Genomic DNA, 16,578 nt, shown 5'->3' with positions numbered 1-16,578 from the left:
GCTTAGGAACAGAAGTGTCCTTTGGACCATAGGACATCAGTAGTTAGGGACTGAGTGACCATACCACCTCAGTACCATGAGTCCGAGTCCGACTGGCTATAGTGTCTCATTTGCATTCCTACTCATAACAGGAGTAACAATGAATTGATATCCCAGAATACAATCCTGCCGACCCTCACAGGGATCAAAGTGACAGGACACTCCCTTTCACTCACACACGCGTACTCTTTCACAGGAAGATATGTAAGAGACACAAAAGAAGTTTGAAATTTTTATTTAAACTATCGGCATCTGAAATGCAGTTTACCTGCCACAATTAGAAAACAACTTCCTATCAAAAATACCATCAGCACTGTCAATAAACCATATAATCTGAAAAGCCCTGTCATATTATAAGACCATCTAGCATAACTCCCCTTCACTTCAACAGAAGCAAAACTGTTCATATAGCAAAGATCTCTGGGCTTAGCAGCGGACCGGGAACCTTAGCATACACAGATGAACGTTCTACAGCTCAGATACAGCTGTGTTCTCTCTGGGAATATATTTCTCTCTCTCTGTTACAATGATGTGCATACCTCTATCACAAGGTTCACATTTTTATAAACAGCAGCAGTATTTCTGAGTTGTGTCCAGTTGCAAGTGCCTGACCAGAACAAAATACCAAGGGACATTGTTGTTTGATCTTGTCTGCTGTTCAGACTAAATCCCAGGAAAGAGCAGAACTGGAAAACAGCTGCAGATTTGGTGTGAAAATATAATGTGGCGCAAAAGGAAACTTGATTATGTAGTAACATGTGCAAGGCTAATGCGGCCTAAGTCGTGTACAATTAGGCTAATATAGGGAAAACTATAATAAGTCCTATATGGAACCCATGACACTAGTACACAGAATGTAAATCTTGAACAGGGTGGGGGAAGTGAAATTTCTTAACAAGGATTTGCCTACGGGTATGACTCACCCTGTGACACTCTTAACAGGAGGAGATCCACATACCTCAAGGACTATGTCTGATTCCTGTGTTGCAAAACTGTATCCGCTTGGGTATCATTTTTTGTATTATTATACTATGATGATATTATTGTAGATGAACAAAGTAAAGTAAATAAATGTAATCTGTACATACGTGTCCTCTATCCCTTATGTATCCTTCACCCCGCACCCTCTTTATCTTTTGTACTTTGTGATTCCGTGCCTATTGTACACTTATATGATCCCTGTAAAGTGCCCTGATATCCTAACGGGTCAAGGTTGCGCTCTATAAAACACAAAATAAGATAAAATAAAATAAAATAAAATAAAACAAATTGTATCTCTTTTTGGTAGAGCTGATATAGTTTCTTTAGCATGTGTTTGTTTTCTTAGTATATTGTTTTGGTTTAGTGTTTGTTAGTTGGTATTGTTGGGAAGGGTGTGTTATGGCCCGTTATCACCTTCTCTGTACTATCTCCTTAAGCTGATGTAATGCCTTGGAGCTTTGTTGACATCATGATCTTTGGAATGTGGTGGGCACTTGGCAACAAGGAGATTCACGAGTGAGAGGAGCTGTGCTGGCTGTACTGTCCTCGTGGTGGATGTATTAGAGAACTGAATTTAACCTTTGGATGAGTGTTCTCTCAACACATTCAAGGCTGAATAGAAATAATTAGAGGGTGAGTTGCTCTGTAGCTTTCCTTCAGTGTCACTTTTTTCTAGCTCTACGGGTGTTGGCTGTTAACATGTGATTGATTTATGGTTATTAGTGATAGTGATACGATTACTCAACATGTAGAAATGACCCAAATGTCCGGCCGTGTTTTTTTACAAGGCCAGCCACCAGCTGCCTGTTGGCACTGAAAGTTCACTCAGTGACCTGTGTAAACCATGGGCAGAGAATGTGGGAATCCTACTGATTGAATGGGATTGCACACAGCTGCCCACAAATGCAGTAGGCCCTGGGTTGTAAAGTGTGGCAGTATATTTAGCGCTCCCTCTGTTCTGTATGGTTGGTAGAGTGGCAACAGACTCTCTGAAGCCCTGCCCCCGGCACCAATCTAAGGTGTACCTCTCTGCATAGATTCTGATACCTCCCTGTGTTAGTGACTAGCACTGCCTCCTCCCACACACACCTCGAAAGTGCTGGACTATTTCACAAGATTTTTCAGAGCTTTAGATGTTTTAGAAAGTGTAGGTCTAAAGAAAAGTGAGCTGTAAAAGGCATTATCGGACTGAATGTTTTCAAATCTTTCTAATGTGGGGAACTCCCATTGTGGAAAGAAGGGTAACTCGCTTCACTTGCTCGCTGCAGTTTTGCATTTGGTATTATTCATTCAGGATTAGGGTGGCATGAGGGGTGTAAGTAGGTGGTGTCAATGTTGGACTAGTTGGATGTTTGCTGGAATAGGCCGATCCATCCTGCTGCTCGAGGGCGCGCTGAACACTGAATAGGAAACATTTTTCTTTCCTTGTATGTATGGTAAAGAAACTGCAGCATGCGCTTACCAACTGATATATTAATAAATCCAACAGGAGACATTCCGATCAACAATAGACGTGCTTTTTTAGGCTAGTGCATCTTGTCAACAGAGCCACTTGTCCCATCATTAGATGTGGGTCAAGGAGGGCTGTGGTAGCTGACAGCAGGGTATGTGTCTGGCTAGTCTATTAGGTGTATTATACATTCTATAGTCCCTACTTCTGTCTGCAAAACCCAACATGCCAATAGTTCCAATATTGTTTCTATTGCACTACGTCTAGCATACTACTAGGACACCATGGGTGCTGTCAGCTTAGCCAATCCTCCTTCTCTCACCAATTAATCTGGGAGATGGGGACTGGGACATTGACAGAATAATCTAAAGCCCGTCTTAGATGCACCGTTCCATGCAGGTAGGCTGCTAGCCACTCTCTTTAATTTCATTACACTCCAAAGTCTTCCATCAGAGTTTCAGGGTCTGTTTAGACTGCTCATGGAGGGATGGAGAGGGTTGTGCGACGAAGGAGGAGTGTCAGTATGGTTAGGAAAAAGGACAAAGAGTCGATGCAGGATGGCAAAATTGAGTTAGGCAATGTATGGGCGTGTCCAAGAAATCTGTAAATGGGTAGAGTTAACTGAAGAAAAGGGGCAAGGGACAGTAAACTAAAGATGTGGACGTGTGGGATTATTTAATCTGAAATAATATTTATGGCATCATGTGATCTGATTTTCTTCTAGATACATGGATTACATTAGAATGTTATTTAATCTGGGATTGTTATTTTTTATTTATAATATTCTTTAAAATGCATCCTTTTATTCGTTTTATGTGCACATTGATGGTTTAATTGCAGGGCAAGTGTGCATTATAAAGACATAACGAATTGGGAATAAAAGAGAGAGGCATAGCACTGGGAGTGTTTGAGTGAGGGAGACAGGAAGGGAAATGTCCCTCTCAGAGTGCATGTGCTTATCTGGAGTATACTTAATGATTGCCTTAATCAGGAACTAAAGGAATGGCAATTAACAGGACAAAGACATGCATATTTATTGAGGAGTTGTATAAGGTACTGAGTGTTGCCCTGCAGAGAGCTTGGCAGCTGAAACTACAATTTGCTGATAAGAGTCGGGTGACGTCTAGCAAGACAGGATCAGTGTCCCTTCCCATTGTTCACTATATTCGGTCTGGACGATCACCCTTTCTTACTAAAACCTATCCAAGGGCATCAAGGCATTTGTGCTACTTTAATAGGTAGTGCCTGATGATGTTACAGAGAGAGAGAAATTGAAAGGGTAAACATGAAAGAAAACATACTTGAGGGCATCTAACACATTTTCTGATAAGTTTGCCACTCATGGTTGATGACTCTCATCTTGCCCCATTATTGAAACAATGGGTCTCTTTTTAAGCCTTTCTGGCATTTACAACGCATAAGTCCAAAACAGGAGGGTGAAGTTCCTTGTACAATTTAAGAAGCATATGGCCAAACAGACTAAATTAAAATGATGAAAAACGCCTTTTGCTATTAAAAACAACATTCTGTACTTCACAAAGTATAGTGAAGAAAATATAATGATTAAAAGATATAATAAAGAAGATAGATACAATTGTGAAAGACCAGTTGGTCCACAGGGTCATTGGCATTTTATAAACTTCACTGTAAAGGGCAAGGAGACAATTTAATTTAAACTTTATTTATAGAGTTTTATAACAATGAAACAATGCAGAAGAAGCACAAAGGAAATGTACAAGGGACTGAAGAGATACAGAATAATTATCAGCACGTACAAAACAGAAAGCAATTCATGCCAGTGCACATTATATATGAAATAAATGACACCTATTAAAGCCAATGGGAAAGAATGAATAAGTGGAGAGAGAACATGAGATGGAGTATGAAGAGGAACAGGCAGCTACATTGCATCACCAACTGAAAGGGCAACTCGATAGTGGCCGTGTTGATGTAAACAACAAAGTCATCACAATGAATACATGTATGTTCCAAGTCGCGCGTTAAACTCAATAGGCCATGCATTAAAAACATGCTCGGGTCCCTCTATGGCAATAGGGAAAAGCAGCAAATAGTCTTGCAGTGGTTGCAATATGTTTTTTCTTGTATGGAGGCTGGTGGTTGTAATGTAGCATTATATATCACTCATGGTATCGCAATATACCAAATGAACAATCCACACCTTTGCCGTCGGGCGGTAGTGCTGTCCTAGTGCAGTGACACCTGGTGTTTAGCCAATAACAGAGCATTGGCAGCATAGCGTCGGACTCCTGCAGGCAATAGTTTAACATAGCCTAATAATGCCAATAGTGGGGGTCGGGGTAAGTGCAAAATCAATCATCCACTATTAAATGGAAAGAATTCCCCCCAATAAAAAAGTATTGGGGCACAGTTCCATGCCAGATGTAAAAAATCGGCATGCACCGCCTTGCATCTGGGACAACAGAGCGATTTGGCTGGGTAAATTTTAGTGATGAGATGTGGGTTAGTGTATGCCCAGTGTAGGTATTTAAAGTGCAGTAGCTTGTGTTGATGGTTAATGGAGACAAACCATGTCTGTTCACAACACTAGTACCATGTCCGGTCCGGCAGTGGGTACCCCAAGTCTTTCTCCCATGCAACCCGAGCCCCCTCCACCCCAGCAGGTCTCAGTTGGAGAGATGAATGGTATAATCCGGGTGGTACCAATAAATTGCAAAATGTGCCTGTGCTATAAGATAATAGAGATAGAAGTCAGGGACCACAAACCCCCGCATGTGTAGGCCAAGGTTAATGTTTGTCTGCTAATTCTTGGTTGTTTACCGGCCCAGACTAGCTGTATAAGCATGCTACGCAAACTGTCAAAGAAATCGCCCGTCAGGACAATGGGGATATTAAGAAATAGATATAAAATATTAAGAAATAGCTATAAAATCAGAGGTTACACCAACATCTTGATGATGGCAATTCTGCCAGCAATGTATAAGGGGAGCTTAATTCACTGATCGATTTGGGATGACAGCCTATTGATAGCAGAGCCATAATTGTGGCTCTGACCTCTGCGCTGTTCCGATGCTGATTGATGCGCCGGTATTTTGGGGAATCTGTATACCACTGTAAAGGGAACTCAAGGGGACAGGGGACAGTGGCCTTAGTCAACAGAAAAATTTCAGATTTACTCTAATTAATAATAAATCCTGAAAATACCCCAAATCGGACAACCTCCCGGAGAAGGGGAGAAAGATTGCCTTTGGGGTCCGTGACGAAGAGCATCACGTCGTTTGCATATAGGGAAGCCAAAAGGGGGCTATGATGGAAGTGCAATCCGCACTCCAAATGGTGCTCCTGGAAATTACGCACCAGGGGATTCACGGTGATGATAAATAATAAGGGCGAGAGAGGGCACCCCTGTCTAGTGCCTCATGAGAGTGTGAACTGGTCGGTTAATTAGCCATACACGTTGGGGCAGTATAGAGTACTCGGACAAGGTCCTGAAAGCCCTTTGGCACACCTATTTTGCGTAGCATAGCATGCAAATAGGACCATCCAAGTGAATCAAACACCTTCTCGGCGTCGAGTAAAACCGCTGTAGCAGGGAGATCAGGAGTTATTTGGTTAAGGATAGTGAATATAGTTTGGAGATTAAACGATGTAGAGCGATTTGGAACTAATCCAGATTGCGATGAGGAGAATATGCTGTCCATAAGAAGAGAGAGACCAGTAGCAAGGACCTTACCCAAAATGTTGTTTTCATGATTTAGCAGGGACAAAGGTCTGTATGAGGTGCAACTCTGTAGAGATTTGCCTGGTTTAAGTAAAAGAGTTATCACGGACTCATGCATTGTGGGGGTGAATTCCTGGTTTTAAAGATTCTGCATAGACTTGTAGCAGGTGAGGGATCAATAAAGGCTTATAGGCCTTGTAAAAATCACCAGTGAAGCCGTCCGTACCCTGGGTATGAGTGCCACTCAGGTCATCAATGGCCTGCGAAATCTCGTCGCAGTAGATGGGCGAGGCGAGGAAATGTTGATGTCTCTTATCCACACCATAGCTACCTTTGCTAAATAATCAGCCAGCGCCTCATCATTCACAACGCTGCGGGACCTATACAGGCGAATGTAATAGGAGAGGAAGGCATCAGAGATGTCTTCGCTATGTGCAACTTAGGAACCATCATCCAGATGCACGTGCATGATGAAGGAAGCCTGATATGGGGTGGAGCAGTCTACTATAGATAATAAAAGAGGGAGTGGAGAGGTGGTGTCCTAACCGAACACCAGGGGTGGATTCAACTGACCCTTGTAATTACTCATAAACAATAGGATCCACCCAAAAAGGATTATGGTAGAGAATTCCGTAAGTCCAGGGTCATGTGCATTTCCTGCATTGGTTGGAAGCACATAGTGTTTCTTAAATACCCCTCACACACCAAAGGGCCCTTGGTGTCATGCTTCATCATAGGGTCTTCACGCCCCTCTACGGGACGCGGCGTGCTACTACTTGCAGATAGGCTGGGACACTGATATTGTTCACTATGTGCGGTGTGAAAATGAGTGAGTGGAAGGGTAAGAAGTAAGTGAAAAGTGAATGTTAAAAAATACCTACCTCCTGTGGAGTAGAAACTTTAATATTCTATGGTGCAGGTTTTGTTAAAAAGGTGTGGGACGGAGGTGTGTTGGGTCAATGTACAAAACCTCCTGTGTGTGTCAACATGTTTCGAAGTGTGCTGCTTCTTTTTCAGGACAGGTTAACAGATCCCTACCCTACTCACATAGCTAGTTTGACAATGTTATCAATGGTGTAGTGCTACATAAACAGGTAGTGAATGCTACACGTAGGAGACCAATGGTCTAAAGATCAAATACAATACCAAAAGGAATTTCCTTAACTGTAATTTGTTGTATGGAAGGCGGTTGCTTCATGAGCCTTAGAAACGAGGGATACAAGGTGCTAATTGCACTATGCATTGCTGAATCCAGTAATAATCAATCTGACACAGCAATGTGGCGGCATACATGAGTAGGCAAAGAAGAGGTTTATAGGTCTGCCAGATCACGGGAGGCGGGAGAAGCAGATCTCCTTCCGCTCGATGATCTAGACCCAAAATGATGCTGTTTACAGAAGTAGCTGCTTCAGCAGGAGAGTCAAAAAGTGATATTTGCCATTAATTTGGATTCATAGTCATGCAGGGTACAACATGGCATAGTGTATGTTAGCTTTCTGGAGTGTGCGCTTTGAATCAGAGAATTTAGGGTGCGCCTCCTGCACAATTGGGGTGAAGTCTGGGAAAAAAAATATAGTCATACCCTGTTGTTGTATCTGCTCCCTGTCACAAGGAAGATGGAGATCTGTGTCTCGGTCATGATAGTTAGGAATTTCCGCGATGATCAAGTGGGGCTTAGTGCCAGGTGCAGGTCACAGGCCAAGGGTTGAGCGGGCCCTCTCGCCTGCAAACATGGACGAAAATGCCTCTCTTACAAAGAGCTCCTTGAGTAGATGTTTCACATAAGTGTTCATTCAGCCAGTATTAGTAGATTCTGCTATTCCGGGCAGTGCGGATATTATTCAGACGCAAACGTGCCTCCAAGTCATCAGCTTTAGCGGCCACCATCTTGAGGAGTCTCTCAATCTTCTAGATAAACTTGTTGGTCATTGGACTGGCATCCTCGAGGTCGGGGACATGCTGCTCCTCGGCACAGTGCTGCTTATCATGCTGGACAAGACATTCGTACATGCTCTTCAGCGGGGATGAGAGAGCGTATAAATGTGAGTCAATTCATTTGAAGCCGGCTTTCAGTTCGGCCATAATGGCTGCGGTGCCTTCCAATGCCGGTGCGTCCGCCATAGATGATCCTGGAGCATCCCCTTGAGAACGTTCAATCTCCCCACAATGCTGCTTGGGATTGCTGCACCCCATTGGAACCAAAAGCGTTCAGGCCACGTGCTAATGTTACAGGGGGAGAGGAACAGAGCGCGCCAGGCAGGCAAAGCGAGGATAAGCACCAGCAGGTCATCGCCAAATGAGGTAAGTAGATTGTAGGTAGGCCACTATGTATGAGAGCGGTATAGTAAAACTATAGGTGTGAACAAATGGTCCGTTGAAATATATGGAAAATACTTAAGGCCTGTTAAGTAGAAATGTGCAAGGGAGAAGAGAAGCAAGCCAGGTCTCGTAAGATAATGAGTATTGCCACGATACTTCCAGTCCTTCCAGCAGCAGTCTGGATTGCACATGTGGTGGTAAATAGGCAGATGCAGAGGGACATCAATGTAATGGCAGGAGTGGCATTCATGCTGCAGGACTCACGTGGCCCCGTCCGCCACAGAGCCGATAACCTAGAGGAACCGCCGAGACTTGGATGACAGGAGAGGCACTGCCAGGCAGCGGGATAAGACAGAGCAAGTCATTCACCACCGCAATCTGGAACCATCTTCTTACCCGGCAGCAGGGTACCCACCATTATTAGTTGCGAGCACCCAGAGTCGACCCTCACAGGAGGACAACATACAGATGGCCCGACCTCGATTAGGGGGAAATCAACAAGCCCAATTGTGGCCCTGCACTCAGGCTCGCCCGCGGCCCCTTTTGTCACAGGGCCTCCAAGGGCCGCAATAGGCCATGACCACAGCAAGAGGAAGCACCCCACTGCTGCCTTGCAGCATGGTTATTACATACGGGGTAACCCAAAACAAGTCCTAGGACCTGGGTATTCAATGGTACAGATATGGTGGTCCTAGACACAAATTTCACACACAATGTTTGATATTATTCCAATTAAATTTTCTCAATCCTTATTCCAAGTGCGAGCTCAATCCTGTATTGAAGAATTTGGAAACAAAAAGAAAGAAACATACAATAGCCCAAAAACAAGTGTTCAGTCAGAACACAAGAGAGATATTCAATTGTTTTAAAAGTAGAGGAGAGAAGACTCTACTGTTTATTTTCAATAAAATTCCTCCTGGCTATTCTGTATAATGGTTGATGTAACCGTGCTGGTTTAATTTCTGTTCGCAGGCAGCCATTGGAGACTATATGCAAACAGCATGTATATAATTATTTCTGTATCATGTAATTATGTACTGTATGACACATATCATGTAAATTTCTTCTACATATATCTGTCTTCTATTGTTTACTATGTTTTCCGCAACTTCCAAAAAACGCCTAGAGTCTGTCTTCTCTCCAACCCACGTATGTTGCTAGGCAACAGCCCTGACTATAACGTGACTTTGAGTGGCGTGCACGTTGTGTGTGAAATTTGTGTCTAGGACCACCATATCCGTAGCCTTGCAGCATGGAGCAGACCGGATCGCCGGCTCGAGGAGGTCAAGGCGTGCCGATTCATTTGTTGGCATTGAACAGTTTCAAAATACACAGATGTCTGAAAAGAGGAATAGGATATGACAGTTTCAGTTCTCCTATCTGATTCTGCTTCTTCCCAAACCACCATCTTTTCTTTTATAGACGGGAACATTGTAAACAGTGGCGTATCCCTGCCTTTGCCACCCCGTGGCCGCTGATGTAAATAATTAATTTACTCTCTTAATTTCTATGCAGGTAAGTACTTAATCAATAATAACTCAATCGGAATGAAGGAAAACAGAGTCCGTGGTGTAAGAGTTTCTAAGGGTTTTATTCCTCATAAAGGAATCAGGATATCATGTTCTGACCACCACACAGGGTGTCAGAAGGGATAGATGAGCGCGCCGTCGTTTATTGACAATACATAGCTTATATACTTGATTTACATCATAATGTTCAATGTAAGAGGCGTAACAGCTGAGAGAAGACAAGATAACAGTATACACGTGGTGCTAGTACATCATCAAGAGGCGTAAACTAGGCGTGTGTGCTAGAAACGTCACTGATAGGTGACGCAAGTGGGTGGCACCAAGGGGTGGTGCTAACAGAATGTTGCAATGTCAGCAGAAATCGGAAGCTTGGATGCGCGCGCAGCTGCATGACGTGTGATAGACGGGGTGCAGGGGACTTGACATTTACACTGGCGGAAAGAGACAGAAGTCTGGCATGTCAGATCAACTTGTGCTTCTATCATATCTGATATCTGATGTTTAGGAACTAAGCTATCTGGGCAGAAAGGTCTCTAGAGCAGAAGCTATTCTATACTTGCTGTGAGTGCGTGTATAAGCGCCTGAGTGTCTGTATGAGAAGCGTGGGGGCATGGGGCCTTCCATGGAAGCATGGCAACAGAGGCTATGAATTACTTGCATAAAGACAGGTCGGCCCTTTAGCCCTGTAGCTGGGGAGGGATGTTTACTGAAGCTAGCAGGCTGGAATGTATCTTCGGAAAGGAAAACAGATAACTCGAAGGTTATAGTCAATCTTGGCAGGCAGCAGGCTGAGCTGAGCACGGAGGGCCGCGCTAGAAGTAAGTCAGAGTTCACGGGTACGGGGGCTGCTTGGGCAGAGGCCCTCGCAGTCAGAAGCCAGAAAAGAGGCTCGGTGGCAGAGATTCAGGGCCTACTTTCAGCCAGGCTGAAAAACGTAGGAGTACACTTCAAAAAGACGTTGGCATAGCATATTTAGGAACGGACCATCAAACCCATTCATGGTGGGTCTGAAAGAGGACAAGTTAACGTTGGACGCAAATGTATTTGCGTCTTCATAGCTGGTACAGGAGGGAAGTTACATGCACTTTTAACTCGTACATGGAGTCGGTGGGGTACTCGCTAGGGAACACAACATGACCATAAAATTTATATTACCTCATTCCCTCCTTGTTCCCTACGGACCCTTCATGATATATCGATCCTCATAAATCGATCAGTTTGTTCTTGTAACATTATATGTTCGTCTTTCTTTCTTTGACTGTTTGAGAGGCAACTGGAATGCTCAATGCAGGATGTGGCACACAGTCCACATATCGCTGGCCCACACTGCAGGCACAGGCAACAACTGAATACTATAACAAGGCCAATGCCTAGGAACGATAAGATCTTCCATCCCCAAGCTGTTAACGTAGTCCAGAACCAACCGGACCAAGTCCAGGTGCCTGGATTCTGATGTATCTGATTTGCAATTTTATGTAAACGGGTGATAGCTTGATAGACAGATGGTGCGTTTTGTGGAATGAAAACACAGCAACTTGACCCGATGACCTTACAGGCTCCACCTCTATCTGCCAAGATGACGTCAATCACAAGGCGATTTTGAAGGACAACAGTCCGTATAGCAGACTGCTCCTCTGTTAAGTTACCTAGAGCGGAGGCAGTTTCGTTCACTACTGCTTCGAGTGTTCTCGTTAATCTGCGTATTAATTTACTGTTTTGGACAGGTCCTAGGAAGAAAAAGAATCCTTTATTGAAATCAGTGTACTGTTCCCATGCCGTTTCTGTGTAGTCGACAAGGGGAATATCTCTTTTGGGTCTATTCGGTGCTAGATTCGTATTTCTATGGTAATCAGGAGGAGCTAGGAAAACAGGTGGCAGAAGGAATGCAATGTAACAGGTACCATCCCAATCTGGGGGCAAACGTATGTATGCGGTATGACCACAAACAAAGTAGGAATGACTGGTAGCTTTAAAAGACGATTTACCATGGTCACTGAACTCGACCACAGTAGTGCATTTACTATGACCTACGTGTACTGAACCTTTCTTGCTAACACATAATTCACCTGTGACTGGTAGTACTAACATATGGGGCAGAACTGGAGCAGTTTCAGATTCAACAGTGAGGATCATAAGGCTAATTGTGTAATTACCTAATCCATATACTTCATTTTCTAGATCAGTTCCTATTCGAGTGGGAAGTCCTTCTTGATCAGGATAACAGACGTTGAGCAGGACTAAGTTCAAGTTTCCCCAAACCCAGCCCCCATCGAAAACAGCAATATCAGGATCTAAAGAATTAATTATTTTAAACCATGCTCCACAGGAGCCATTGTGAGTGAATGGGTACGGAAAGAGAGGCAGAGCTCCCTTGTAATTCTGGTAGGGAGGGAGTCGGCCACATATCCAACAGTCTGTAGCATTATTTGTCTGATGAGAATGGTGTAACATACTAATGAATGTATTGTTGCGCAGCGCAAGTCTGTAAGAGAGTTCATGTGCAGGAAGTTCACTAAAAGTGTGTTCAGCAGAGACATTGTAAGCAGATTGTTCACGCCTGAAAATAGGCCAGTACATAGGGAGCAGAATGCTGGCAATAATAATTAGAATACTCAGAATAAACATGATTATTAGTGTCACTATGCAGTGACTACGAAGTGATTTGCAATATGTTCTTCTCTTTTCCTCTCTCTCTCTAACTCGATCTAGGGGATACATGTCAGAAACTATTTAACCGATTCACCTAAGGGAGGACTTAAACAATTAAACTGTCTGACTTGCTAGATCGAAGCTTCATTCGGTAAAGTTCTTGAGGAGTCTTTTCTCTTTTAGGCACAGTAACGTCTTGTGCTTCAATACAGTCTTTGGTGGGGGTGGACGAGTCAGAGTCCTGTTTCAGTCCGTTTTTTAGTTCATTGCATAGTTTGATGTGACTCGTGTGGACCCACCCCTTTCTCCCCTCGATTTTCACGGCGGTCCTGGTGGTAAGCAGAACGGTCTTTGGAGACTTCCAGCGGGGCTCCAGCGGACTTTTCCGGTCGAAATTCCGGACGACTACCAGGTCACCTGGGCGGACCTCATGCGCCTTTACATCGGTGTTGTCAGGGAAGGCTGCGGCAACCTGTGAACGACATGATTGGAGTGCAGACATCAAGGAGGCAAGGTAATCTGTCAACATGTTACAATCAATATCAGTGATCTTTTTCGGAACGGGCGTCCCCCACATATTCGGCGGTCTGCCAAAGACCACTTCGTACGGGGATAGCCCTGATCTCGAGTGCGCAACCATTCTCATGTAGAATAGTGCCACGGGCAGGGCGACTATCCAGTCGACCCCTTTTTCCTGACAGATCTTGGCAAGACGGATTTTTAGTGTCTGATTATGCCTTTCTACAAGGCCAGCTGCTTCGGGATGTCGGACACAGTGGAACCTCCACTGATATCCTAGCAAGAGGGAAACTTGTCTCATCAGCTCGGACGAGAACGGCTGTCCGTTATCTGAATACACGACACGGGGCAAACCGTACCGTGGGAAGAATTCACGAACCAACTGTCTGGCAGTGGTCGGAGCAGTGTAGTCTGGGACTGGGTATGCTTCGGTCCAGCGGGACAGAGCACAAACAATTACAAGGACATACTTAAATCCTCTACAGCTATTCATCTGGATATAATCCATCTGGAGGACTTCAAAAGGGTGATCGGGAGGATGAAATCCACCTTGCTCAACAGGGACGCTTTTACCTGGATTGAACTGACAACAGATCATGCAAGTACGCACTTTCTGTTTTGCTGCTGCTCGTAAGTGTTTGTTGTACCAGAGATTCTGTAAACTGTCTAACATGGCTTTCTCTCCAAGATGGGCAGGACTATGTGCTGTATTTATCATGACTTGAACCATTGAGTCGGGGAGAAACCATATAGATTTTCCCTTCGTCACCCAACCTTGATCTGTCTGAATCCCTCCTAGTTCAGTCCATTTCTTTATCTCCTCTGGAGTAGCATGTGTCTGGATATCAATTACATCTAGGGCGGGATCTCTAACTGCCATACACTGGGTCTGGACTATTGTCTTTGTCACATCAGTAGTCTGGGTGTGAGTCAGTGCTGTATGTTTTGCTGTCTGGTCTGCCAGGTCGTTACCCTGGGAAACAGAATCTGTGACTTTAGTATGTGCCTTACACTTCATGACTGATATGCCCGAGGGCAAATGTATTGCTTCTAACAGTGCTTGAATGAGGGGGCCATGTTGTATCTTGGCCCCATGAGAAGTCAGAAAACCTCGTTCTTGCCAGAGGACTCCGAAGTCGTGTACAACTCCGAAGGCATAGCGGGAATCTGTGTATATGTTAACATTTCTGTTCTTGGCTAGAATACAAGCTCGGGTCAGAGCGATGAGCTCTGCTGCTTGAGCAGACAGGGTGTCAATACGATGTGTTTCTTTAATTTCAGTTTCAGTGGTCACGGCGTACGCGGCCACTAATTCTCCTGTACTTGTTCTCATGCATGAACCGTCCACATAAAGTGTCAGGTCTGGATTTGTCAATGGGACATCTGTTAAGTCTCGTCTAGGCTTAGTTACTGCATTAATTATTTCTATACAATCATGCGGAGCTGGATCTGTCATAACTGTAGGTAACAGTGTTGCGGGGTTCAGGATGCTGCAACGTCTGATTTCTATGTGTGGCTGGAATAGTGTTAATTCATAACCTGTCAGTCGTGCTATAGTTAAGTGTTGAGTCTGGGTTCTGTTTAACAAAACCTCTACAGAATGTGGTACTTGAACTGTTAACTGATGACCTAAAACAATTGAATCACTTTGTCTTATTGCTAACGCTGTTGCTGCTACTGACTTTAAGCACGCAGGGAGTGCTTGAGCTACTGAATCCAATGTACTAGAAAAATAAGCACAAGGCTTATGTGAACCTGCTTGGTCTTGAGTGAGGACAGACAACGCTGTGCCATCACGTTCTGTAACAAAAAGTGTAAACGGTTTGCTGTAACATGGTGTCGCTAAAACTGGTGCTTGGCATAAAACTTTCTTTAATTCTTCAAAAGCTTGTGTGTGTTCCTGAGTCCAAGGGAGGACAGTCGAAGTCGCTGCCTCCTGTGTCGTTAACTGAATGAGTGGTTTAGCTAGAAATGCATACTGGGGAATCCATTGTCTGCAGTACGAGGTGAGGCCTATGAAGGCCCGCACTTCCTTTTGTGTCTTGGGTTGCGGCATGTTCACAATTAACTGAATGCGATCGGGAGTGAGCTGTCTCCCCACTTTGGACAGCAAGTGACCCAAGTACACAACTTGCTGAACACAGAATTGTAGCTTCGAAGGAGACACCTTGTGTCCCTTGTCGGCCAGGAAATGTAAAACTGTCAGTGATGCTTTTTCACATTCGGGCTCACTTCGTGCGGTGATCAGCAGATCATCGACGTATTGTAGTAAAGCGGTGTTAACTGGCATTTGAATACAATCTAGTTGTCTTTTCAGTGCTTGACTATAGATGCTGGGGCTTTCTGTGAATCCTTGAGGTGCGCGCGAAAATTTGAAACTGCGTCCATTTAAACAGAATCCGAAGAGATATTGGCTCTCTGGATCAATAGGCACGCTGAAGAAGGCGTTCTTGAGATCAATTACAGTAAAGAACGTTGCTTCTGAATCAATAGCAGTCAAGAGAGATGATATATCGGGGACCACAGGATACTGTGGGATAATGCATTTATTCAATTCTCGAAGATCAATCACCAGCCGATATACTGGCGGTGCATTGGGATCAGTACGTTTAAGAATCGGAATGATGGGTGAATTACAGATATTGGAGTCGGTCTCGACGACCACTCCTTGGGCAATGAGCTCTTCAATGATTTTCAGTAAAGCCGCTACAGCATCGGGTGGTAACTTGTATTGTCTGATTCTGGGTAATACAACACCTGCCTTGAGGGTAACGCGGTATGGTGTAATGTGCATACATCCTACATCAGTCGGGCCTTTTGCCCACAAGTAATCAGGTACATTTTTCAATCTGACGTCAAACTCACGAAGGACGTAATGACCCTTGAAATCCCGCAGAAAGAGTCTAACTCCCTCCGGGGAGCAGCATATTATAGCTCCTAGAGCTTTCAGTGTTTTAATTCCTAACAGATTTTCCGGACATGATTTTGTTAGTAACAGGTCTGTAACGCGTGATAATGGACCCACAGCCAGGGGAACTGGTTCTGATACTTCATTTACAATAGGTTGTCCTGAAAAACCAAGGGAAACATTTTGTGAGCCTGAGAGGGGTGCCCCTGGAACTTCGTCATGACTTATTGTAGTGCGACTTGCCCCTGTGTCAATTAAAAACTTTCTATCTTTCCCCAATACCTGACTGTGTACATAAGGACCTTCTTGATCTACAGGAATCTCGATAAGAGGCAAGCCACCTTCCCTCTCTAGGCTGTTTCATGTATATCGGGAATATTCGGGGTAAGCAGACTGGGCATACTGATACATCTGTTGTGAGACTTGCTGAGTTGCAGCAATGGGCTGTGGCTGTGGTACTGCTACGGTCTGTGCTGTCTGTGCG

Source organism: Lissotriton vulgaris, chromosome 6 (genome assembly GCF_964263255.1).
Source record: "Lissotriton vulgaris chromosome 6, aLisVul1.2, whole genome shotgun sequence".
NCBI lineage: Eukaryota > Metazoa > Chordata > Amphibia > Caudata > Salamandridae > Lissotriton > Lissotriton vulgaris.
This window is presented reverse-complemented; position numbering follows the sequence as displayed.